The 25,735-nt window shown below is 40.5% G+C and overlaps 1 long non-coding RNA gene across 1 annotated transcript in view; it reads right to left on the bottom strand.

Annotated features, from left to right (window-relative positions):
* The window catches only part of LOC140525250 (uncharacterized), a 48,310-nt gene extending 26,443 nt beyond the window's left edge, over positions 1-21,867 (bottom strand). The window contains exons 1-2 of the long non-coding RNA XR_011973985.1: positions 21,802-21,867; positions 21,630-21,688 (exon numbers count right to left, since the gene is read on the bottom strand). This is a non-coding gene — a long non-coding RNA (uncharacterized lncRNA). The remainder of the gene's footprint in view (positions 1-21,629; positions 21,689-21,801) is intronic.
* Between the last annotated feature and the right edge of the window lie 3,868 nt (positions 21,868-25,735).

Genomic DNA, 25,735 nt, shown 5'->3' with positions numbered 1-25,735 from the left:
AGTTTATTTCTATGGGGAGTCTAAGAGGAGGAAAGTTGAAGGGAGTTAAGTAACTGCTACTTAACTAAACCAAAGATGATTGCGTATGTGTGAACAACTCATGACACAGTAAATAATAGGCACCTAGCTAGGGCAGCTAGGTGGTTCAGTGAATAGAGCACTGGAATCAGGAAGATTCATCTTCCTGAGGTGAAATGTGGCCTCAAACACTTACTGGTCATGTGACTCTGGACAAATAACTTAACCTTGTTTGCCTCAGTTTTTTTTTCTATAAAATGATCTGGAGGAGACGCACATACACATAGCTCTGAACCCACAACCCATAGAACGACTACAAGGAAGTAACTCACGGCGAATTCTGCACCCAGAGGCCACAGAACATTGGAGCGAGGGAGATTTCTGTTCTGGAGAGACCTGCAAACCTCTCGCAAAAGGTCCTTCGCGCTGCCAACTGGGCGCCGGGACTGGGAGCTGAGTACAGCCCTGCTGCGGCCGCAGCACCGAGAGGAAAAGATCCGAGCAGGCTTCAGAGACGGGATCTCCAGCAGCCACGCGGGTCCCTTCACCCACAGAGGGACCTGCAAACCTTTCGCAAAAGGTCCGTCACACTGCAGACGCGGAGCCCAGCCCAGACCTGCCACAGCCGAGGCACAGAGAGAAACAGATCCGAGCAGGCTTCAGGGACGGGATCTCCAGTGGCCGCACAAGTCCCTCCACCCACAGGTGACGGGGGTCGGTGAGAGGGTCTCTTTGGCGGGTCGAGGGGGGAGTGGGGTGTCCCCATGGCTCGGGCCCCCTCGGGAGACAGAAGCTGAGGGGCAGCGGCAGACCAGGTCTCCCCAAGCAGGCAGGAGCCTGGATCCATTGTTGAAGGTCTGTGCATAAACTCCCTGAGGGAACTGAGCCTGAGAGGCAGCCCTGCCCCAACCTGAGCATCTGAACTTAATCTCACACTGAATAGCAGCCCTGCCCCCACCCAAAGCCCTGAGGCTGGAAGCAGCATTTGAATCTCAGACCCCAAACGCTGGCTGGGAGGATCAGGAGGCAAGGTGGGTGTGAGGAGAATATTCAGAGGTCAAGTCACTGGCTGGGAAAATGCCCAGAAAAGGGAAAAGAAATAAGACTATAGAACGTTACTTTCTTGGTGAACAGGCATTTCCTCCCTTCCTTTCTGATGAGGAAGAACAATGTTTACCATCAGGCAAAGACACAGAAATCAAGGCTTCTGTGTCCCAGCCCACCCAATGGGCTCAGGCCATGGAAGAGCTCAAAAAGAATTTTGAAAATCAAGTTAGAGAGGTGGAGGAAAAGCTGGGAAAAGAAATGAGAGACATGAAGTCAAAGCATGAACAGCAGATCAGCTCCCTGCTAAAGGAGACCCAAAAAAATGTTGAAGAAAATAACACCTTGAAAACTAGCCTAACTCAATTGGCAAAAGAGGTTCAAAAAGCCAATGAGGAAAAGAATGCTTTAAAAAGGAGAACTAGCCAAATGGAAAAGGAGGTTCAAAAGCTCACCGAAGAACATAGTTCTTTCAAAATTAGAATAGAACAGATGGAGGCTAGTGACTTTATGAGAAACCAAGAAATCACAAAACAAAACCAAAAGAATGAAAAAAATGGAAGATAATGTGAAATATCTCATTGGAAAAACAACTGACTTGGAAAATAGATCCAGGAGAGACAATTTAAAAATTATCGGACTACCTGAAAGCCATGATCAAAAGAAGAGCCTAGACATCATCTTTCATGAAATTATCAAGGAAAACTGCCCTGAGATTCTAGAACCAGACGGCAAAATAAATATTCAAGGAATCCACAGAACACCGCCTGAAAGAGATCCAAAAAGAGAAACTCCTAGGAACATTGTGGCCAAATTCCAGAGTTCCCAGGTCAAGGACAAAATATTGCAAGCAGCTAGAAAGAAACAATTCAAGTATTGTGGAAATACAATCAGGATACCACAAGATCTAGCAGCTTCTACATTAAGGGATAGAAGGGCATGGAATAGGATATTCCAGAAGTCAAAGGAATTAGGACTAAAACCAAGAATCACCTACCCAGCAAAACTCAGTATAATACTTCAGGGGAAAAATTGGTCTTTCAATGAAATAGAGGATTTTCAAGCATTCTTGATGAAAAGACCAGAGCTGAAAAGAAAATTTGACTTCCAAACACAAGAATGAAGAGAACCAATGAAAAGGTGAACAGCAAGGAGAAGTCATAAGGGACTTACTAAAGTTGAACTGTTTACATTCCTACATGGAAAGACAATATTTGTAACTCTTGAAACATTTCAGTATCTGGGTACTGGGAGGGATTACACACACACACATGCACACATACATAGAGACAGAGTGCACAGAGTGAATTGAAGAGGATGGGATCATATCTTTAAAAAAAATGAAATCAAGCAGTGAGAGAGAAAGATATTGGGAGGAGAAAGGGAGAAATTGAATGGGGCAAATTATCTCTCATAAAAAAGGCAAGCAAAGACTCATTAGTGGAAGGATAAAGAGGGGAGGTGAGAGAAAAACATGAAGTCTACTCTCATCACATTCCACTAAAGGAAAAAATAAAATGCACACTCATTTTGGTATGAAAACCTATCTTACAATACAGGAAAGTGGGGGATAAGGGGATAAGCAGGGTGGGGGGGGATGATAGAAGGGAGGGCATGGGGAGGAGAGTGCAATTTGAGGTCGACACTCATGGGGAGGGATAGGATCAAAAGAGAATAGAAGTAATGGGGGACAGGAGAGGATGGAGGGAAATATAGTTAGTCTTATACAACACAACTATTATGGAAGTCATTTGCAAAACTACACAGATATGGCCTATATTGAATTTCTTGCCTTCCAAAGGGAAGGGGTGGAGAGGGAGGGAGGTAAAGAAGTTGGAACTCAAAGTGTTAGGATCAACTGTCGAGTAATGTTCTTGCCACTAGGAAATAAGAAATACAGGTAAAGGGGTATAGAAAGCTATCTGGCCCTACAGGACAAAAGAGAAGATGGAGACAAGGGCAGAGAGGGATGATAGAAGAGAGAGCAGATTGGGCATAGGGGCAATTAGAATGCTTGGTGTTTGGGGGGGGAGGGGAGAAAAGGGGAGAAAATTTGTAACCCAAAATTTTGTGAAATGAATGTTAAAAGTTAAATAAAAAAAATGATCTAGAGAAGGAAATGGCAAACCACTCTACTGTTTTTGCCAAGAAAACTCCAAACAAGGTCACATGGACACGACTGAAATGACCAAACAACAACAAGCATTTTTTTTCTAATATTGAATTGTTCATTCTAATAAATATGCATATATGTATGTATGTATGCCTGTATGTATGTATGCTTGTACATATGTGGGGGGTGGTGCTATGATACCATAAAGAAAGTTTTATTTCCCTACAACATCTGTGAGGACCCTGAAATGATTTTGTTTTACTTTGCTTCTAATGGAGAGCATAGAATAAGGAAAAGCAACACTGGTATAAGAAGACCCAGATCTTGGTTTCATTTGTCCAGGAGCCATACTTGGTCATTCATTCTCCCTCTGTCTCACTTTCCACATCTGGAAAATGAAGGTATTTCATAAAAATATTTCTAAGGTCCCTTCTACCCTGGACAGTCCCTAATTGTGGCTACAAAACGATTTTACCTACTCTTAAAAGTTTCTCCCTTCCTCTAAAATGGCTACATGTCATTGACCTTAATGTTCAAAACTTGTGGAAATATGAGTGCAGAGTGATGTATGTGCATATTCTATTGAAAGTCTTTCTTTGGTGTTGCTTTTATTTTTTGTGTGTATGTGGTGGTGGGGTTTGGTGGTGGTAGTAGTGGTTGTTCCCTTCTGTTGATTTATTCATTCCTGGGAACTTCCAATGTGTAACCTGCCTTTAGTGAGGAATATTGATAATTCATCCATAATTGCTGCTCATGTAGTGTTGACTAGCACTGTGAAAGGTTCTGAGGCTTGCTTTTTTTATTCTTTTAGTCATTTTATTTGTTGTCAGTTTTTTACAATCGCTTCCATATATCTTAGATTTTCCCCTGCCTCCCCATCCTTTCCCATCTCTCCCCCCCCTTCCTGAGAGGGTGTGCAATTTTGTATAGGTTCTATACATACACTCTTATTAAATACATTTTCACCTTAGTCATGTGGCATAGAAGAATTAAAATGAATGGGAGAAACCATAAAACAAAACAAAACAAAACGTAACACAAGGGAAAATGGTTTGCTTCATTCTGCAATTCATATCCATAGTTCTTTCTCTGCATGTGGAAGGCATTCTGCCTCGAGTTCATTGGGAATTTTTAGGTCCTTGTTTTGAAGGGGTAAGTCTACCAGAGAAATTCCTCACACACTGTGGTTGTTGCTGTGTACAAAGTTCTCCTGGTTCTGCTCATTTCACTCAGCATCAGTTCATATAAGTCCTTCCAGGTCTCTCTGAAGTTTTCCTATTCATCATTTCTTATACTATAAAATAAAATAGTATTCCATTATATTCATATACCACAGCTTGTTAAGCCATTCCCCAATGGATGGGCATACCTTTGATTTCCAGTTCTTTGTTCCACCACAAAGAAACTGCTATAAATATCTTCGCACATGTGGGACCCTATCCCATTTTTATGATCTCATTGAGATAGTGTCCTACAAGTGATATTTCAGGGTCAATGCACATTTTTGTAGCCCTTTGGGCATAGTTGCAAATTGCTCTCCAAAATGGTTGGATCAGCTCACAGCTCTACCAAAAATGAATTAGTGTTTCAAAGTTCCCACAGCTTCTCCAACATTTATCATCTTCCTGTTTTGTCATGTTAGCCAATCTGATAGGTGTGATGTGGTACCTCAGAATTGTTTTCATTTGCATTTCTCTAATTAATAATGATTTAGAGCATTTTTTCATATAACCATGGATAGCTTTAATTTCTTCCTCTGAGAAGTGCCTGTTCATATTCTTTGACCATTTATCAATTGGGGAATGACTTGTATTCTTGTACATTTGACTCAGTTCTCCATATACTTTAGAAATGAGCCCTTTATCACAGATATTAGATGAAAAATTCTTTCCCAGTTTTCTTCTTCTCTCCTAATCTTGGTTGCATTGGTTTTGTTTATGCAAAAACTTTTCAATTTAATGTAATCAAAACTATCCATTTTGTACTTCATAATGTTCTCTATCTCTTGATTGGTCAAAAATTTCTCCATTCTCCATAAATCTAACAAATACAATGTTCCTTACTCCCCTAATTTGTTTATACTATCATTCTTTATAACTCGTGTATATCGTGTATCCATTTAGACTTCATTCTCATGTACGGTGTCAGACTTTGGTCTATGCCCAGTTTCCACCACAATGTTATCCAGTTTTCTCAGAAATTTTTGTCAGACAGTGAGTTCTTATCCCAGAAGCTGGGGTCCATGGGTTTATCTAACAGTAGATTGCTATATACATTGACTACTGTGTCTTGAGTACCTAACTTATTCCACTTGTCTGCCCCTCTATTTCTTAGCCTGTACCAAGCAGTTTTGACAGTTTCTGCTTTATAATACAAGTTGAGATCCCGTAGGGCTAGGCCACCTTCCCTAGCATTTATTTTCATCAGTTTCCTTGATATTCTGGATCTTTTGTTCTTCCAGATGAATTTAGATAGTTTTTTCAGCTCTAGAAAATAATTATCTGATAGTTTGTTTGGTATGGCACTAAATAAGTAAATTAATTTAGGTAGAATTGTCATTTCTATTATATTGGCTTGGCCTACCCACGATGAGCTAATGTTTTTCCACTTACTTAGATCTGACTTTATTTGTGTGAAAAGTGTTTTGTAATTATGCTCATATAGTCCCTGGGTTGGTTTTGGCAGGTAGAGTCCCAGATATTTTATAGTGTCTATCATAGCTTTAAATGGGCTTTCTTTTTCTGTCTCTTGCTGTTGGGCTTCGTTAGTAATATATAGAAATGCAGGTGATTTATCTGGATTTGCTTTGTAGCCTGACACTGTGCAAAAGCTGTTTATTATTTCAAGTTTTTTTTACTTGATTCTCTGGAATTCTCAAAGTGTATGATTATATCATTGGAAAAGAGTGATAACTTAGTTTCTTCTTTGCCTATTCTAATTCCTTGAATTTCTTTGATAAAGCTAACATTTCTACCACCTTATTGAATAACAGTAGTGATAATGGACATCCTTGTTTGACCCCTGATCTTACTGGAAATGTGTCTAGCTTATCTCTGTTGTGTATAATGCTTGCTGATGGTTTTAGGTAGATATTGCTTTTATTTTATGGAAACTTCCATTTATTCCTGTGCTCTCCAGTGTTTTCAATGGGAATGGGTGTTGTATTTTGTCAAAAGTTTTTCGGCATCTATTGAGATAATCATGTGGTTTCTGGTAATTTTGTTGTTGATGTGATCAATACTGTTGATAGTTTCCCTAACACTGAATCAGCTCTGAATTTCTGGTGTAAATACTAAATGATTATAATGTCTTCTTCTCGTGAACTTGCTGTATTATTTTTGCTAGTATCTTATTTGGGGTGTGGGGTGTGTTCAGGTAGGATGTGATGTGGTGTGATGGCTGCCAAGGGGTGTGTTCAGTTAGGATGTGATGTGGTGTCATGGCTGCCGAGTTCTTTTGTGGCTCTTTCCACCTTTGGTGTCCATCTGTTCCACCCAACTCTCACCTGTGGCTCCAAGAAGCTCAAGCATGTGCAGCAACACCCCAGTAAAGCGTTTCAGCAGACAAGCCAAACCGGTTGAGGGTAATCAAGGGGTCTCAAACCCATTGGTGAGTTGAGGGGTGTCTACCCCAATCATGTGAAGACTTCCTCTGGTGGAATGGGTGAATGAGAACAATTTATTCCAAAGGCCATGAAGGCAGATGAAGCAGGCAATGTGGAACGCTTAGAGCTTGGTTAGACACTGAAGACACCAAGGCCATTGTCAGCCTTCTTCATTCTGTCATGCTACTGGACTATGATGATTCTAGAGGAGAAAGTGAGACTGAAGATTTCATGCAACTCTGCATCATTTAAATCCAATTTACACAGGAATCAAAAGACATCACCCATCCTATTTCACCATTATGCCTTAAAGTTCTGTGGTGACAGGTAAGTGATGAAGCAGCTGGTGCAGATACACTGGTAGCACAGAGGCATCCCATTCCATAGAGTCATTTCTCAGTGGAAGGAGCAGTGGGACTCAGCAACCCCCTGAGTGTCTGAGCAGACTTTTAAGGATCACATTGCTCACCTCCTGGTGCAAGAAAGGGGGTCATAAAAGGTGCCCTAAACATTGTCTGCTTACCCAAGCATGGCCTGATTATGGCAGCAAGTGGGGAATCCCACTATGAGGTTGAAACACACAAAAAAAATGTGCAAAAACATCTGCAAAAATGATTCCAATCACCATCAGCACGTGGAACGTGCATACCCTACTAGACAGCACAATATCCAGTAGACTTGACAGACAAACTGCTGTTGTTGCAAGAGAACTCAACAGGTATCGTATTCAAATAGCAGCCCTGAGTGAAACAAAGTTGGCAAATGAAAGCCAGTTTACTGAAGTTGGAGCTGGATATACATTTTTTCTGGGGTGGGCCCAGTGAAGGGGAGCACCATGATTCCATGGGCTTTGGAATCAAAACTACTATAGTGAGCAAGGTGGTATGACTGCCAAAAGGAGTAAATGACAGGTTCGTGACAATGCAATGGTCAGTCACAGGAAAACACCATACCACCATCATCAGGGCCTATGCTCCCACTATGGTGAACCCTGATGAAGTCAAAGAAAAATTTTATGAAGACCTAGAGACCCTTATCATCAATGTGCCAAAAGAGGACAAGCTTATAATTCTGTGTGACTTTAATCCTAGAGAAAGCTCAGACTATGAGACTTGGCAGGGGGTCCTAGGGAGGAATGGAGTTGGAAACAGCAATAGCAATGGTAATTTACTGCTGAAGACTTCTGCATCGCATGCCCTTCTTATAAGGAACACAGTTTTCCATTTACCTAAATGCAATAAAACTTCATTTTCAAACATTGGCATCAAATAGACTTTGTGATTGTAAGGAGGAGACAGACAAGATGTAAGAGTGACAAAGGCAATGTGTGGTGCAGAACACTATACTGATTATAGAGTTATCCTTCCCAAGCTAAATATTTGTATTCATCAAAAGCATCGCCCCTAAGCCAAAATGACTACCAGAAGAATTAATGTTAACAAATTAGAGCTCTTCTCTGAGCATGAACAGTTTGTTACTAACTTAGAGGGAAAGTTGAGCCAATACATTGTTGGAAACAGTGGAGCAGGAAAAGAACGGGAAGGTTTCAGAGATTTGGTGTACAGCACTGCATTTGCTCATCTGGGTCAGAACAGTCACAAATACCAAGGCTGTTTTGATGAAAATGACAGGGAAATTCAGAAGCTGCTAAACGAAAAATGAGAACTACAGACGATATATCAGCAGGATGGTTCATCCATCTCTAAGAAGGCAGCATTTAATTCCAACAAAAGCAATGTACAAGCAAAGCTTAGAGAGATGCAGGATTCTTGTCTCAATAAGAAGGCAGATGAAACTCCATTTTAAGCTGATAGTAACAATCCAAAGCGATTTTATGATTCCCTAAAAGTTATTTATGGACCAAAAACCTATGGGACATGGCAATTAACTACTCAGTGCTGATGGAACCACATTGATAAATGATAAGGACATGATCCTTGAGAGATGGATGGGACACTTCCATAGTGTTCTCAATAGACCATCATCAATCAATGCTGAGGCTACTGACCGTTTACCTCAGGTTGAAGTCAATCCCTCCTTAGCTGAACTTCAAACTGAAGAAGTTTTGAGGACCATTAGGCTCCTTTCATGTGACAAAGCATCTGGTGTTGACTCTATTCCAGCTGAGATTTACAAGGTAGGGGGAACATTGCTCATACAAAAGTTGACTGACATTTTCCAGGTTATTGGCAAAAGAAGGTTATCCCTCAGGAGTTCAAGGATGCCTCCATTGTCCATCTCTATAAAGGTAAAGGAAATACGTTGTCATGCAGCAGTCACAGGGGGAATCTCTTTCTTGGTCATTGCTGACAAAATTCTTGCTAGAGTCCTCCTTAATAGGCTGATTCTTCACCTGGAAGATTGTCATAAATCTGAGAGCCAGTGTGGCTTCAAAAAGGGCCAAAGAACAGTCAACATGATGTTTGCTGCCTGACAACTCCAGGAGAAAAGCCAGGAGCAGAACAGAGGTCTGTACACAACATTTGTAGATCTGACCAAGGCCTTTGACACTGTTAGTTGTGAGGGCTTATGGAAAATGATGGCAAAATTTGGTTGCCTGGAGAAGTTCTTCAGTATTGTACTTCAATTTCATGATGGAATGTTTGCCCAGGTTCTGGATAGTGGGCGATGCTCTCGTGCCTTCTCAGTCACCAATGGAGTGAAAGAGTGCTGTGTGCTTGCTCCCATGACTTTTAGCATGATGCTTTCAGCCATGTTGTCAAATGTTTTCAATGAGGTTGAACATGAGGTAAGATCAACTACCATACTGATGGCAAGTTCTACAATTTGAAAAGGTTATAAGTCAAGACCAAAGTGGAGGGAGTGCTGTTGCATGTTTTTTTCTGTTTGCAAATGACTGTGCAGTCAATGCCCTTTTTGAAATTGAGATGCAACAAGGTATGGAACAATTCCCTGATGCCTGTGCTGATTTTGTCCTAATAATTTCCACCAAGAAAACAAGTGCTCCATCCGCCACCACCACAGCATTCATACGTGAAACCATTGATTGCAACAAATGGAGAAGTTTTGAATGCTGTGAATAAGTTCATTACCTTGGCAGTGTACTTTCCAGGGAAGTACACATTGACAATGAGGTCGATGCATGCATTGCCAGAGCTAGCTCAGTGTTTGGGAGTCTCTGAAGAAAAGTTTGAGAGAGAAGACGTATTAGACTGACATCAAACTGAAGGTCTACAGAGCCTCATTTTTGTATGCCTGTGAAACCTGGCATGTATGGCATCTACGAGCACCATGCCAGGAAATTGAATCACTTCCATTCTAAAGGTCTTAGGAAGATTCTGAGGATCACCTGGCAGGATAGGGTACCAGACACTGAAGTCCTTGCTCAAGCTGAACTGCCAAGCATTTAAACTATGCTTCAGAGAACACAACTTCGATGGGCTGGCCACATTGTTTGACTGCAAAATGTACACTTACCAAACAGAATATTTTATGGAGAACTTGCATGGGGCAAGCAATCACATGGTGGTCAGAAGAAGCAATCCAAGGACATTGTGAAAGTGTCTCTCAAGAACTTTGGATTTGACTACACAACATGGGAGACACTGGAACAGAACCAGTCAGCATGGTTGCCCACATCAGAAAGGGTGCTGTGCTCCATGAGTAAAGCAGAATTGAGACATCATGAAGTAAATACAGGATGCATAAATTTGGAGTATCCACCCCAAATATTCACATGGACTATCTGTGCCCAACCTGCGGTAGAGCATTCCAAGTTTGTATTGTTCTGATCAGCCACAGTTGGACACTGAAAATTCACTTTATCATGGTGATGTCATCTTGGTCTTCTTCAAGAATGAAGGACAACAAACAACCAATCTTATTTAAAATTTTTGCATCTACATTCATTAGAGAATATAATTTTATAGAGGTCTATAATTTTCTTTCTCTGTTTTGGCTCTTCCTGGTTTAGGTATCAGAACCATATTGGCATCATAAAAAGAATTTGGTAGTATTCCACTAATTTTCCCAAATAGTCTATATAGTATTGGAACTAATTGTTCTTTTAACATTTGATAGAATTCACTTGTAAATCCATCTGGCCCTGGAGATTTTTCCTAGGGAGTTCATTGATGGTCTGTTCAATTTCTTTTTCTGAGATGGGGTTACATAAATATTCAATTTCCTCTTCTGTTAAACTGAACAATTCATATTTTTTTTAAATATTCATCCATCTCATTTAGATTGTCGGATTTATGGACACATAGTTGGCCAAAGTAATTTCTAATTATTGTTTTAATTTCCTCCTCGCTGGAGGTGAGTTCACCCTTTTCATTTTTGATATTGGTAATTTGGTTTTCTTCTTTCTTTTTTTAATCAAATTGACCAAAGGTTTATCAATTTTATTGGGTTTTTAATAAAACCAACTCTTAGTTTTATTGATTAGTTCAATAGTTTTCTTAATTTCAATTTTATTAATTTCTCCTTTGGTTTTCAGTATTTCTAATTTGGTATTTACTTGGGGATTTTGAATTTGTTCTTTTTTCTAGCTTTTTCAGCTGCATGCCCAATTCATTGATCACCTCTTTCTCTATTTTATTCATGTAGGCATTCAACGATATAAAACTTCCTCTAAGATCTGCTTTGCAGTGTCCTATAAATGTGGGTAGGTTATCTCATTATTGTCATTCTCTTGAATGAAGTTGTTGATTGTTTCTATGATTTGTTGTTCAACCCACTCATTCTTTAGGATTAGATTATTTAGTTTCCAATTAAATTTGGTTTATCTTTCTATGGTCTTATATTACATATAATTTTTGTTGCATTATGATCTGAGAAGGATGCATTGACTATCACTGTCTGCCCTGAATTGTGAGGTTTTTATGCCCTAGTACATGGTCAATTTTTGTGTATGTGTCATGTACTGCTGAGCAAAAGGTATATTCCTTTCTATCCCCATTCAATTTTCTCTAGAGACCTATCATATCTACCTTATTCAGACTTTTATTCACCTCCTTAACTTCGTTTATTTTGAGGTTAGGCTTATCAAGTTCAGAAAGGGGAAGGCTGAGGTCCCACACTAGTATAGTTTTGCTGTCTATTTTTTCCTGTAAATGCCTTAACTTCTCATCTAAGAATGTGGGTGCTATTCCACTTGGAGTATATATGTTTAGTGATGATATTATTTTGCTTTCTATGGTGCCTTTTAGTAGAATATTGTTTCATTCCATATCTCTTTCGATTAGATCTATTTCTGCTTTTCCTTTGTCTGAGATTAGGATTGCTACCTCTACACTTTTTTTTTTTAGAACAATTGAAGAACAATATATTCTGCTCCAACCTTTTACCTTTATCCTGTGTGTATCCCCTGTTTCAAATGTGTTTGTTGTAAACAACATATTGTTGAATTATGATTTTTAATCCATTCTTCTATCCACCTCTGTTTTACAAGAGAGTTCATCTCATTCACATTCACAGTTATGATTACTATTTCTGTCTTTCTCTCCATCCTCTTTCCCTCCATTTATGCTTTTAGTTCTCCCTTCTCCCTCTCTGCAATAGTTTTACTTTTTGACCATTTTCTCTCTCAGTCTTCCCTCCCTCCTTTCAACCCCCCTCCCATTTACTCCTCTTTTCCCTTACTACTTCTTCCCTCTCTTTTAGCCTCCTCTCTCTTTTCTTTCCCCTTTCCCCTCCTACTGCTTATAGAGCTAATTAGATTTTTTTACTTAACTGAGTTTGTTGTTCCCTCCTTGGACCAAATCAGATGAAAACAAATCTCAAACCACGCTCATCTCCCTTCCCTCTTTCCTTCTACTCTACGATGCTCTTGTGCCTCTTCCTGTGATATAATTTACCTTTTTCTGCCTCCTCCTTTTCACATCTCCCATTATAATCCCTTCTCACCCTTAAATCACATTTTTATCATCACATCATTTTATTTATACCCACTCCCTCTATCTATCTATATTCTTCTAGAATATCATAATAAGTATACAATTCTCAAGATTGACAAGTATCATCTTCCCTTATACAGAAGAAAACAGTTTGTCCATGTTGAATAAGAAGGTTTTTTTCTCATTTACCTTTTTATTCCTCTCCTGAGATTTGTGTTTGAAGATCAAATTTTTTATTGAGCTCTGACCTTTTCATTAGGACAGTCTGAAAATTCCTTACTTTATTGAGTGTCCATCTCCTTGCCTGAAATATTAAGCTCAATTTTGTTGGGTAATTGATCCTTGGGTGTAGTCCGAGCTCCTTTGCCTTACAGAATATCATTTTCCAATCCCTTTGATCTTTTAATGTAGAAACTACAAGGTCCTGTGTGGTCCTGACTGTGGCTCCTTGACATTTGAATTGTTTTTTTCTGGCTGCCTGCAGTATTTTCTCCTTCACTTGATATTTCTGGAATTTGGCAACAATATTCCTTGGGGTTTTTAGTTTGGGATCCCTTTCAGGAGGTGAACAGTGGATTCTTTTCATGATTATTTTGCCCCCTGGATCTAGGAATTTGGGGCATGCTCCCTGATGATTTCTTGGAAGATATTGTCCAGGCTCTTTTTTTCATCATGGCTTTCTGGTAGACCAATAATTCTGAGATTTTCTCTCCTGAATCTATTTTCTAGATCAGTTGTTTTTCCAATGGGATATTTTCAATTTTTTCCATCTTTTCACTCTTTAGATTCTGTTTGATGGATTCTTGATGTCTCATAGAGTCATTAGCTACTACTCCCCAAATCTAATTTTTAATAGATTGTTTTCTTCAGTTAACTTTTGCATCTCCTTTCCATTTGCCCAATTGTTCCTATTAAAGAATTATGTTCTCCAGTTAGCTTTTTTACTTCCTTTTCCTTTTATTCAATTTTCCTTTTTAAGGAGCTATTCTCTTCGGAGAGCTCTTTTCTTCATATTTTTAAAATCATTGGCCAGTTTTTCCTCTACTTTTACAATTTGACTTTTAAAATCCTTGAGCTCTTCCAAGAATGCTCTTTGGGCTTGACATCAGCTCATATTCTCTTCTGAAGTTGCAGATGGGAGTACACTCTCAATACTGACTCTTTGGTATTCTTGTTTTGGTCCTTGTCCCCATAGAAAGATTCTGTAGTCTTTTCCTTTCCAGTTTGTTCTTTGCTCATGATGATCACCCTTTTCCTGGCTTTTAAAGTGGATCTCTGGGGACAGAGCCAAGATGGTGGACGAGAAAGACACACTTATGCAGGGTCTCCCCACACAGCCCATAAAATACCTGTAGAGAGGGACTCTCAAAAAATTCTGGAGCAGCAGAAGTGGAGAACAGCAGAGTGGAAGAGATTTCCACCCCAGGGTGACCTGAAAGACCCATGGGAAATGTTGATTGTGCCCGATGCAGAGCCGAGCACGGAGCCCATCCCAGCCTTGGCTGCGTGGTGTGGTGTGATGAGACTCTGGTAGGAGGACACCTTGGGGGCAGAATCTTCAGTCACAGGAGCAGGTCCTCAGATCCCTCAACCCACATGAGCCAAAGGTCAGTGACGGGGTTTTGTCAGCTGTCCAGGAAGGGAGAAGGGCTTTCCCATAGCTCCAGCAGCAGGCAGCAGACATAGAGGCTGCACAGCAGCTGGTACAGATCACTCCATTGTGGGAGCATAAAAACCCCTGGGGGTACTGAAGAGCTGAGTCTTACCTCAGCCCTTTGTAGACACCTTGATGGAGCTGGTCTTTGTCTCGCACTGAATGACAGCCCTGCCCCCACAGTTTGACTGAATCCCAGCACCCTAGTGCTGGCTTGGTGGAACTGGAAGCCAGGTGGCTATGGAGAGGATACTCTGCTAAGATTCTGGGCACAAAAATCCCTTTCTGCTTCCAGGCCAGTACACGCTTGATTGTGCGACCTTGGAGGAACTGAGATTTTACAGATTCCCTACTCTTGACAAAGGACCCAAAAGTCAAGTAACTGGTTGGGAAAAATGCCAAAAAAAAAAGGGGGGGGAGGAAAATAAGACCATAGAAGGTTACTTTCTTGGTGAACAGACATCTCCTCCCATCCTTTTGGGTGAGGAAGAACAGTGCTTATCATCAGAGAAAGACATAAAAGTCAAGGCTTCTGTATCCCAAACATGCAAAATAAATATTCAATGGGCTCAGGCCACGGAAGAGCTCAAAAAGGATTTTGAAAATCAAGTTAGAGAGGTGGAGAAAAAACTGGGAAGAGAAATGAGAGAGATGCAAGAAAAGCATGAAAAGCGGGTCAACACCTTACTAAAGGAGACCCAAAAAAATGCTGAAGAAAATAACACCTTGAAAAATAGGCTAACTCAATTGGCAAAAGAGGTTCAAAAAGCCAATGAGGAAAAGAATGCTTTAAAAAGGAGAACTAGCCAAATGGAAAAGGAGGTTCAAAAGCTCACCGAAGAACATAGTTCTTTCAAAATTAGAATGGAACAGATGGAGGCTAGTGACTTTATGAGAAACCAAGAAATCACAAAACAAAACCAAAAGAATGAAAAAAATGGAAGATCATGTGAAATATCTCATTGGAAAAACAACTGACATGTAAAATAGATCCAAGAGAAACAATTTAAAAATTATGGGACTACCTGAAAGCCTTGATCAAAAAAAGAGCCTAGAAATCATCTTTCATGAAATTATCAAGGAAAACTGCCCTGAGATTCTAGAACCAGTGGGCAAAATAAATATTGAGAGAATCCACAGATCACCTCCTGAAAGAGATCCAAAAAGAGAAACTCCTAGAAACATTTTGGCCAAATTCTAGAGTTCCCTGGTCAAGGAGAAAATATTGCAAGCAGCTAAAAAGAAACAATTCAAATATTGTGGAAATACAATCAGGATGACACAAGATCTAGCAGCTTCTACATTAAGGGATAGAAGGGCATGGAATAGGATATTCCAGAAGTCAAAGGAACTAGGACTAAAACCAAGAATCACCTACCCAGCAAAACTGAGTATGACACTTCAGGGGAAAAAAATGGTCTTTCAGTGAAATAAAGGACTTTCAAGCATTCTTGATGAAAAGACCAGAGCTGAAAAGATAATTTGACTTTTAAACACAAGAATGAAGAGAAGCATGAAAAGGTAAACAGCAAAGAGAAGTCATAAGGGACTTACTAAAGTTGAACTGTTTACATTCCTACATGGAAAGACAATATTTGTAACTCTTGAAACTTTTCAGTATCTGGGTAGTGGGTGGGATTACACACACACACACACACACACACACACACACACACAGAGCACACAGAGCACACAGTGAATTGAATAGGATGGGATCATATCTTAAAAAAATGAAATTAAACTGTGAGAGAGAAATATATTGGGAGGAGAAAGGGAGAAATGGAATGAGTCAAATTATCTCTCATAAAAGAGGCAAGCAAAAGACTTACTAGTGGAGGGATAAAGAGGGGAGGTGAGAGAAACACATGAAGTTTACTCTCATCACATTCCACTAAAGGATGGAATAAAATGCACACTCATTTTGGTATGAAAACCTATCTTACAATTCAGGAAAGTGGGGGAGAAGGGGATAAGCAGGGTGGGGGGAATGATGGAAGGAAGGGTACTGGGAGGAGGGAGCAATTTGAAGTCAACACTCTTGGGGAGGGACAGGATCAAAAGAGAGAACAGAAGCAATGGGGAGCAGGATAGGATGGAGGGAAATATGGTCAGTCTTACACAACATGACTATCATAGAAGTCATTTGCAAAACTACACAGATATGGCCTATATTGAATTGCTTGCCTTCCCAAAGGGAAGGGGTGGGGAGGGAGGGATGAAGAGAAGTTGGAAGTCAAAGTTTTAGGAACAACTGTTGAGTATTGTTCTTGCAATTAGGCAATAAGAAATATAGGTAATGGGGTATAGAAAGTTATCTTGCCCTACAGGACAAAAGAGAAGATGGGGATAAGGGAAGGGAGGGATGTTAGAAGAGAGGGCAGATTGGTGATAGGGGCAATTAGAATGTTCAGCGTTTTAGGGTGGGGGAGGGAAGAAAATTTGGAACCCAAAATTTTGTGAAAATGAATGTTAAAAGTTAAATAAATTAATTTAAAACAATAAAAATAATAAAGTGGATCTCTGCTTCTGGGGCACAGGTGGCTCTGTCCCATGGTTCTTGTGCTTAGAACTTGAGACTTTGTGCATTATTCCTCTGGTTCTTTCAGCTAGAAGCTAAAATGCTCTAGCTTTTCTTGTGCTGAGCTGGCTGGTATGCTAAAACAGAGGACAGGTGAAGTCTTTCTGAATTTCCTGGTGCTAGTTGCATTAAGTGTGGGGCAGGGGTGGTCTGGCCACAGGAGGTCTACTCTGCTGAGCTAGAGCATAGGCAAACTCAGCAGTTGGTGAGCCTCATCCACTCTAGTGTCTTCCCAATTCCCCTGGTTGTGCTGAGACACACCTGTGGTCCTGGTGTTGGCAATTGCAGAGCTCCACCCCGCTGGGGCTCAGAATCTCCCAGTTCACTGAGGTGGGGCTCTCTGGAACTGTTCCTGTCTTGTGCTGCTCCCCTTCAGGTACAGCAAGAGGGATCCCCTTTGAAATTTTCCTAGTCTTAGGGGCTAAGAGATTTTTTGCCCCTTGGGCTGACTCCACTGTTCCAGGACTTTTCCTGGGGAAATATTCTGTGACTTTTTCAAGGTCAACAAGGGGAGGGGCATAGCATTTACCAATCACTCTACCCTCTTGGCTGCTTGAAGTTCAAATAGATGACTCATGGACATTTCATCTGTGGGATGATAGTCTCAGGAGCAGCTGCTGCAGTTACCTGGGGTTCAGTGGCTCTCTCTCATTCACTTCCACTGGACTGCCATCCTGAGTTGATATGTTTGAGAATCCTCACTGCTGTTGCTTCAGACTGCCCAGGGCTTCCTGATAGGCTTTACTATGGCAGGATCCATGTTGGTGCAGCCTGTGTGCTGTGTACTTCTCTAGCCCTGCACAACAGGTCATTCCCATTGACCTTCCAGGCTGTCCTGGGTTGGAAATCTGCCATGTTCTGACTCCTATCGTATTCTGCTGCTCTAAAATTTGTTCAGATTCTCTTTAGAGGTATCTGAAGGAGTTTGTGTTAGAGCTTAAGTGCATACGAGCTCTCACTCCACAATTCTGGCTCTGTCTCCTCCTTGATTGTACAGCAGATGTCAGAGATAGTCATTGTTCAGTAATTAAATAATGCCCAACTCTTCATGACCCCATGAACCATAGCATGTCAGTCTCTTCTGACACTATATCCCAAGGTCTGTCTAAGTTTATTGTTCATGAGGTTTTCTTGGTAAACATAATGAAGTGATTTTCCATTTCCTTCTCCAAGGGACCACTTTTTTTCGGAACAGTCTCCTGTGACCCTGTTCATCTTGGCTAAGTGCACACAGCATAGTTCATAGTTTCTCTCATTGAACTACACAAGCCCCTCCACTATGACAAGACAGTGATCCAAAGGGAAAGTCAGAGACAGCACTTAATCCAAATCTTCCCAATTTGAGGACTGGCTGGTCATCCACCACTATGTTCCACTGCCTCACATTATCAGCATTAATAACCATCAGTTCATCAATGAGCACTTACTAAGTGACTACCATATATCAAACTCAGTGCTTGATACATTCAGGAGAATCCAGTCCCTTTCTCAAGGAGTTTCTATCCCACACATAGATATCTGCTCCATTGCCTCTCCCCTCCTCCTTCCCCATTCCTTGTTCTCCCTCTCCTTATACAACATATATTCATATATGTATGAAGATACAGTACCATAATTATTAATAATATCAGCATTAAGTGAGTCATTCTATCAAAAAACCGTTATTAAGTCCATACAATATTCCAGACATTAAAAGTACTAGATAACAAAGTCATGAGATAGCCCCTACTCACAAAGACCACACAGCATAATGACTGGCTCAACTCCACTCATTGAATCATAGAAAGTTAGAATCCAGAACTAAAAAAGAATCACCCACATGAAAGCTCTTCTTTCATAGGTGAAGAAACTGAGAGCTGGAGAGGAAGTGGATGAATAGGATGAGACTTGAGTCATCTGCCTCATGTCCCTTGTATTTCTACTCTGCCTCATTTCTTTTATTCCAACAAATGTTTCACATTTCTGCCAAATGAGGATTATTTAGAATATAAATAAAATAATTATTTCCATCTTTTAAATTACCATGTTAGGTAATGGAAGAGAACAACTCACCTGAAATTGCTTGAAACTGAAAGCTCAAGAAAGTGTTTTCAAGTAGGCTGGGGAAAAACACAAATAATGCTGATGCTTAGAAATGTTTTTTTTTTTAAACTTGGAGAAATAATTGTTTGGAAACAAAGTGATGTGCTGTGGAAAACCAGCCCCCTGCCGACTTAAGTGCATAAACACCAGCAAAGCTGGAGGGGGCCCTCAGGAGTGTCTCAGCAGGAGAGTCCAGACAGAGCTGCAGCCTGAGCAGACTCACTGACAAAGGAGGATGTGTATGTGTTATTTCTAACACTATGTAGGAAACAGCCCACTTGGCAGGCACCAGGCAACCAGGGCACTGGCACTGGGCCTGATCAGCAGGAGACTGAGCAAAGCGATGACAAAAAATCCTTCTTATTATGTGTCTTCTATGTTACAGAGAAGCATAATGAGTTTGTGTAACTGTTGTTTTTATCTTTTCTTAAATGACTTTGAATTGTAAATTCAGAGGTTTCAAGCTGAAAGGGACATTAAAGTTCACCAACTCCAGAGAAACAGAAAATCTTTTAAAAGGTCACCAAGTTTGAAAATTATGGAATCTCGTGATTCTACCAGCTAAAAATACCTCAGCTAGTCCAACCCATACCTTTCAAAAGGATCTAATTGCAATAACCTACCCGAGGATGGGTCCTGCAGCCTTTCAATGAGATCAAGCCAGTGACATTGTGAAGGAGTCCAGCCCGGGAGGCGTGACTGGCAATGCTACTGTAGATTTTGTTGCTGTTATTGGTGACAGCAACTGTTGTGGTGAATTGGTGCTCATTTCCCCGGTAGCGAAGTTTTCTTTCTGTAATTTGGACTCAGAGCACCCAGTTCTACCCTCTCAAGGCACACAGACCAAATCTAATCATTCTTCCACATCACAGCTCCTAAATACCAAAGCTCCTAAATACCTCATGGTGATATCTTCTCTAGGACGAACACTACCATTTCTTTAAAGAAATCCTCTTACGGTATATACTCAAGGTCCTTTTCTAGCCTTCCTGCTCTTCTCTGAACATATATGAATGTTTTCCGTATTTTCAATGTTTTCAAGGGACGCCTTGAACTGAGTACTGTAATAGTAATCCACATACAAGCTGACTAGGACAGAGGACAGTGAAATAAGCAGCACCTTTAATCCTCGAAGCTATGACTCTATTAATGTAACTCGAGTACATGAGATTTTTGGTCTACCATAGACCATACCATACTATAGTATCACTTTGAGTCTGAAGCCCACTGAAATCTTCAGAACTTTTGTAGACAAACTATTGTTGAACCATCAGGCCCCTATCTTGTACTTACTGAATTGATTTCTTGAACTCAGGTTATAACTTTACATTTATGCCCATTACTTTTTCCCTTACTAGATTCAGGCCATTCGCTAGTCTCTCAATAATTTTTAGGGACCAATGTGCCATCTAGTGTGCAAGGTAATCCTCCTAGGTATTGCCATCAAATCATGATGGTGGTCATAAAGACGATAGTATTTGTATATCACTTTAAGGTTTGCAACATAACTTCATCAAAAAGAATTATATAATGTTACTGTGAATTTACTTTTGAAGTCATGTTTCACACTGTCCTTTCTCTTTGTTGGTCACCTCTGGACAGTCTCAATGACTTGGTCAGTCAGCAGCTGCCATAGCTTCAAATTCTATTCCACATTCCCACAGATTGCTATACCTAACCTAGCACCACTCTCAAATCCATGGCTTACCTCCTCAACTGTTAGCCATTTCCACCTGGATGTCCTGTTAGTATCTGAAATTCATCACATCTTGAACCAGAATTCATTATCCTGGCCCCCAAAGTATGTCAATAGATTTATCAAGGCCCCCCAACAGCCTTCCAGTCCTCCACATTTAGAACCTCAGAATCCTCTCCAACTCCTCCCTCCCCCTCCCCTGATTTCTAATCTATTTCCAGTATTGTCAATTCTTGCTCTGCCACATTCTAACATTCACCTGCTTCTCTCTAGTCACATGGCCACCACCACAGTTCAGGTTCTCATCATGTCTTGCTCACAATATTGCAATAATCTCTCCTTCTCCCAATCCATCCTCCACACAGCTGTTGAAGGAATTTTCCTAAAGTTCAGGCTTGATCATGTCTTTCCCCTGGAAATCTCAGTTCCCACTTGAAGACCTCAAAGGGCCAGTGATCACACAACCCACCTATGGTCTTCCCTGGAAACCACTGAATAGTTATATTCTGTACATGTTCTTGAATGTCTGGACTTCCTTGAGCAAGAATCGCTACATTCCAAAGACACAGGCTCTCTCCTAAAATGTACACTTTTAAAGGAGGAAATAATTATCATGCACTGGCAGGACTCCTTAAATAAAGAGCAACCCAAAGTACTCTGGACATTTTCATTGTTAAGGAAGTCAAGTTAGAATTACAATATTGAAATTAAACATGAACTGGATTGGGGAGGGGAGAAGGGGAGAAATGCCTTCATCTCTCTCTTCAGGAGCCTCATGGACTCTCTCCCATCTCTCCTAATGCTACATTTTCTCATAAAGTGATGAACATCCAGGAACAAAGAAGTCTGTCTAGGTGGCAACCTCACTGGTCATTCAGAAAAGCCAGTGCACTTGCCCCAAAGGCCTCCAAGGCCCCCAAAAGTTATAGAATTGTGTGCTTTGTGAAAGCTGAAGTTATAATTATGATGATGGTGACATTACCTTACATTTCCCGGGTGTTTCTTTGTTTTCCTTTTACAAAATGTTTTCCTCATGACAATCTAGTGAGGAAAGGTAGAAAAAGAATTGTTATACCCATTTTATAGGGTGAGGAAACTAAGGCCCAAGAAATATGCAATTATTTGCCCAAAGTTATCCCCTGAGGTAGACTCACTTCCTTGTAGTAAGGTCCTGCCTTTTGGTTCAGCAAAACCAAACTCAGCAGATCATCCCTGGCCTGCTAATAAACAGAAAAAATGGCCAATTTTTTTAAATTAAAAATTACAATGAGTATGACAAAGAAAATGATAATAGATTAAATTATAATCATCTAGAAAAAGCCAAAGCAGATTCATTCCCCCTGACTACATCATCTCATTACTGACCAATAGTATTTCCCACAATTCCATAGGTCCCCCCTGAGGCCTACTTAGGAAGAGGCCCCAGTTCCAAATTCTCTTTGATCTATTCCAAAGTATTTCTTCCCACTGTTTCTTCATGGTTCACATCAGAAGGAAGGTTTCAGCTCTAAGTATGGAAACAGACATCATCATTGCAGTGGCTTTTCAAATTATGTTGGTCCCTGCATCCCAAGTGAGACAAGCTACAAAGGGAAAGGCCTAGAGAACATGGTCCAATACCTAAAGTCACTCTAGTCTAGCAATATTTTCACAGGGCTATCCACTTTGAACCAGCACTATATCATCCAACAAAATTCTAGTTTATTACCCTCTCTGGGTCTCCTCCAATTCCAATTCACATTGTTAGGTCTGATCTCCAGAAGACAGAGATTAAGATGTAAGTCCTCTTAGGTTTCTAGGCATGACTCAAAGGGATAGGATGTTTCTAATACTTTCCCTCAAAAACCCCACCCAGTGTGCTTCCCAAGATTGTCAGCCAATAGCCTCAATTAACAGAGGTGATTAATAATCAGTTATAACAAAGACCATTGTTACAAAAGCAATTCTCTCAAAAGGGAATCATGCTCTTCTCTAGTCCACTTAGGTGCCTCATGTACAAAAGTGATGAGGAATACATGGAGAGAGCACAGGTGACAAAGACAGACATCTCAGCTCAGGGTTACCAGAAGTCCCTTTCTCCACAGTCAGAGTACTTGTGCATTTTCCCTTCCAACATTCATCTCTCCTGACCTCCCAAAGTTAAGGCCTTTCCATAGTCCTTGGCCTGAATTTCTCTCTTCCCTGAGGTATTTTGCTCCAGGAAGATTTTTGACATCTTCGAGTAGCCACCTTTCCCTGTTCATCTGCTGACACTTCCCTGCTACTGAATCCTCCAGTCTGGCCAGTTGCCCCAGTTAAACTGTGAGCTCTTTGATGGAAAGGAAGGCCCATCTTCTCTTTGGAGCCTCTACACTTAGCCCAGTGCCCAGACTGGGGGAAGCACCTAAGAAGTGTCCTTATTTTCATTCAATAATTTGAAGAAATCAGAGACTTTGTACAATGTTCAGAATTCCCAAACTGAGGGTCAATTGTGCACCAGCTTTAATAATTATAAAAGTCAGTGTTTCCACTTTTTGTCAGTCAATTTTTTTATTTTTTTCAAATTTATTTGTTTTCAATTTTCAACAATCACTTCCATAAGTTTTAAATTTTCTCTCCATCCCTCCTGCCTCCCTCCCTTCTCCCTCCTCAAAATGGCATGCAATCTTATAAGGGCTGTACACATACATTCTTATTAAATACATTTTAACATTAATCACATTGCATAGAAAAATTAAAATGAATGGAAGAAACCATGAGAAAAAAACAAAACATAACAAAAGAGAAAATAGTCTACTTCATTCTGTGTTCCAACTCCATAGTTCTTTGTATGTGGATGGCATTTTGCAGCATGAGTCCTTTGGAAATGTTCTAGGTCCTTGTCTTGCTGTGGAGGACTAAGTCTATCAAAACCAGTCCTCGCATACTGTGGCTGTTATGGTGTATAATATTCTTCTGGTTCTGCTTACTTCACTCAGCCATCAGTTCATATAAGTCTATCCAGGTATTTCTGAAGTCTGCTTGTTCATCATTTCTTATAGTACAATAGTATTGTATTACATTCAAATACCACAACTTGCTCAGCCATTCCCCAACAGGTACACAATCTAGGTAAAAAAGCTGATACTATAAACAAATTAGGGGAGCAAGGAATAATTTATTTGTCAGATTTATGGCTAATGGAGGAATTTATGACCAAGCAAGAGATAGAGAACAATATGAAATGCAAAATGGATAATTTTGATTACATTAAATTGAAAAGTTTTTGCACAAACAAAGCCAATGCAACCAAGACTAGAGGAAAGCACAGAACTGGGACAAAATTTTTAGTACTAGTGTCTGTGATGAAGGCATCATTTCTAAAATACAGAGAGAATTGAGTCAAATTTACAAGAACATGAGTCATTTCCCAATTGATGAATGGTCAAAGAATATGAACAGGCACTTTTCAGAGGAAGAAATTAAAGCTATCTATACTCATATGGAAAAATTCTCTAAATCACTATTGATAAGAGAGATACAAATCAAAACAACTCTGAGATACCACATTACATCTATCAGATTGGCTAACATGACAAAACAGGAAGATGATAAATGTTGGAGAAGATGTGGGAGAGTTGGAATGCTGTGAACAGATCCAACTATTCTGGAGAGCAATTTGGAACTATGTCCAAAAGACTATAAAAATATGCATACCCTTTGACCCAGCAATACATCTTCTAGGGTTGTATTCCAAAGAGATCACAAAAATGGGAAATGGTCCCACATGTACAAAAATATTTATGGTAACTTTCTTTGTGGTGACCAATAACTGGAAATCAAGGGAGTGCCCATCAATCGAGGAATGATTGAACAAGTTGTGGTATGGTTGGTTGTTGTTCTTTCATTTTGAAGAAGACCAAAATGACATCACTATGATAACGTGAAGTTTCAGTGTGTCCAACTGTGGCTGATCAGACCAATAAGAGCTCGGAATGCTCTACCACAGGTTGGGCACAGATAGTCCATGTGAATATTTGGGGTGGATACTCCAAATTTGTGCATCTTATGTTTACTTTGTCCTGTCTCAATTCTGCTTTGCTCACAGAGCATAGCACCCTTTCTGATGTGGGCATGCCACGCTGAGCAGTCCTGTGCCAGTGTCTTCCATGTTGCACAGTCAAATCCAAAGGCTGAACAAGTTGTGGTATATAAATGTAATGGAATACTATTGTGCTATAAGAAATGATGAACAGGAAGACTTCAGAGAGGCCTGGAAGGATGTATATGAACTGATGCTGAGTGAAAGGAGCAGAATCAGGAGAACTTTGTACACAACAACAATCACAGTGTGCGAGAAATTTTTCTAATAGACTTATCCCTTCACAGCACTGCAAGGACCTAAAAAATTTCCAATGGACTTGAGGCAAAATGCCATTCACATGCAGAGAAACAACTATGGAACTGGACTGAAGAATGAAGTAGACTATTTTCTCTTGTGTTTTGGTTTGGTTTGGTTTGATTTTTCTCATGGTTTCTCCCATTCATTTTAATTCTTTCTTGCAAAATGACTAAGGTCAAAATGTATTTAGTAAGAATATATGTGAGATGGTGGAGTAGAAAGACACACAAAGGCAGGCTTTCCCCACACAGCCCATAAAATAGCTGTAGAGAGGGACTCTCAACAAATTTTGGAGCAGCAGAAGTGGAGAACAACAGAGTGGAGGACATTTCCAGCCCAGGGTGACCTGAAAGGCACACAGGAAATGTCTGTTGCACTGCACACAGAGCAGAGCCCATCCCAGACTTAGCCATGCAGCATGGCTCACGAACAGCCCTTGGGGGCAGTATTGCAGAATCCCCAGTTCCAGCAGCAGTGGGTCTGCAGATCCCTCAACCCACAGGGGCCAAAGGTCAGTGACGGGGTTTCTTCAGCTGGCTGGGAAGGGAGAAGGGCCTTCCCATAGCTCTGGTCTCAGGCAGCTGCTGCAAAGGCTACGGCAGCCCAACACAGCCCCCTGCATCCACTGTTGTATCATAAAACCCCTGGGGACGCTGAGGAGCTGAATATTACCACAGTCCTGTGTAGATGCCCTGAGGGAGCTGGTCTTTGTCTTGCACTGAATGGCA

Source organism: Notamacropus eugenii, chromosome 1, assembly GCF_028372415.1.
Source record: "Notamacropus eugenii isolate mMacEug1 chromosome 1, mMacEug1.pri_v2, whole genome shotgun sequence".
Taxonomy (NCBI): domain Eukaryota; kingdom Metazoa; phylum Chordata; class Mammalia; order Diprotodontia; family Macropodidae; genus Notamacropus; species Notamacropus eugenii.
This window is presented reverse-complemented; position numbering and strand designations above follow the sequence as displayed.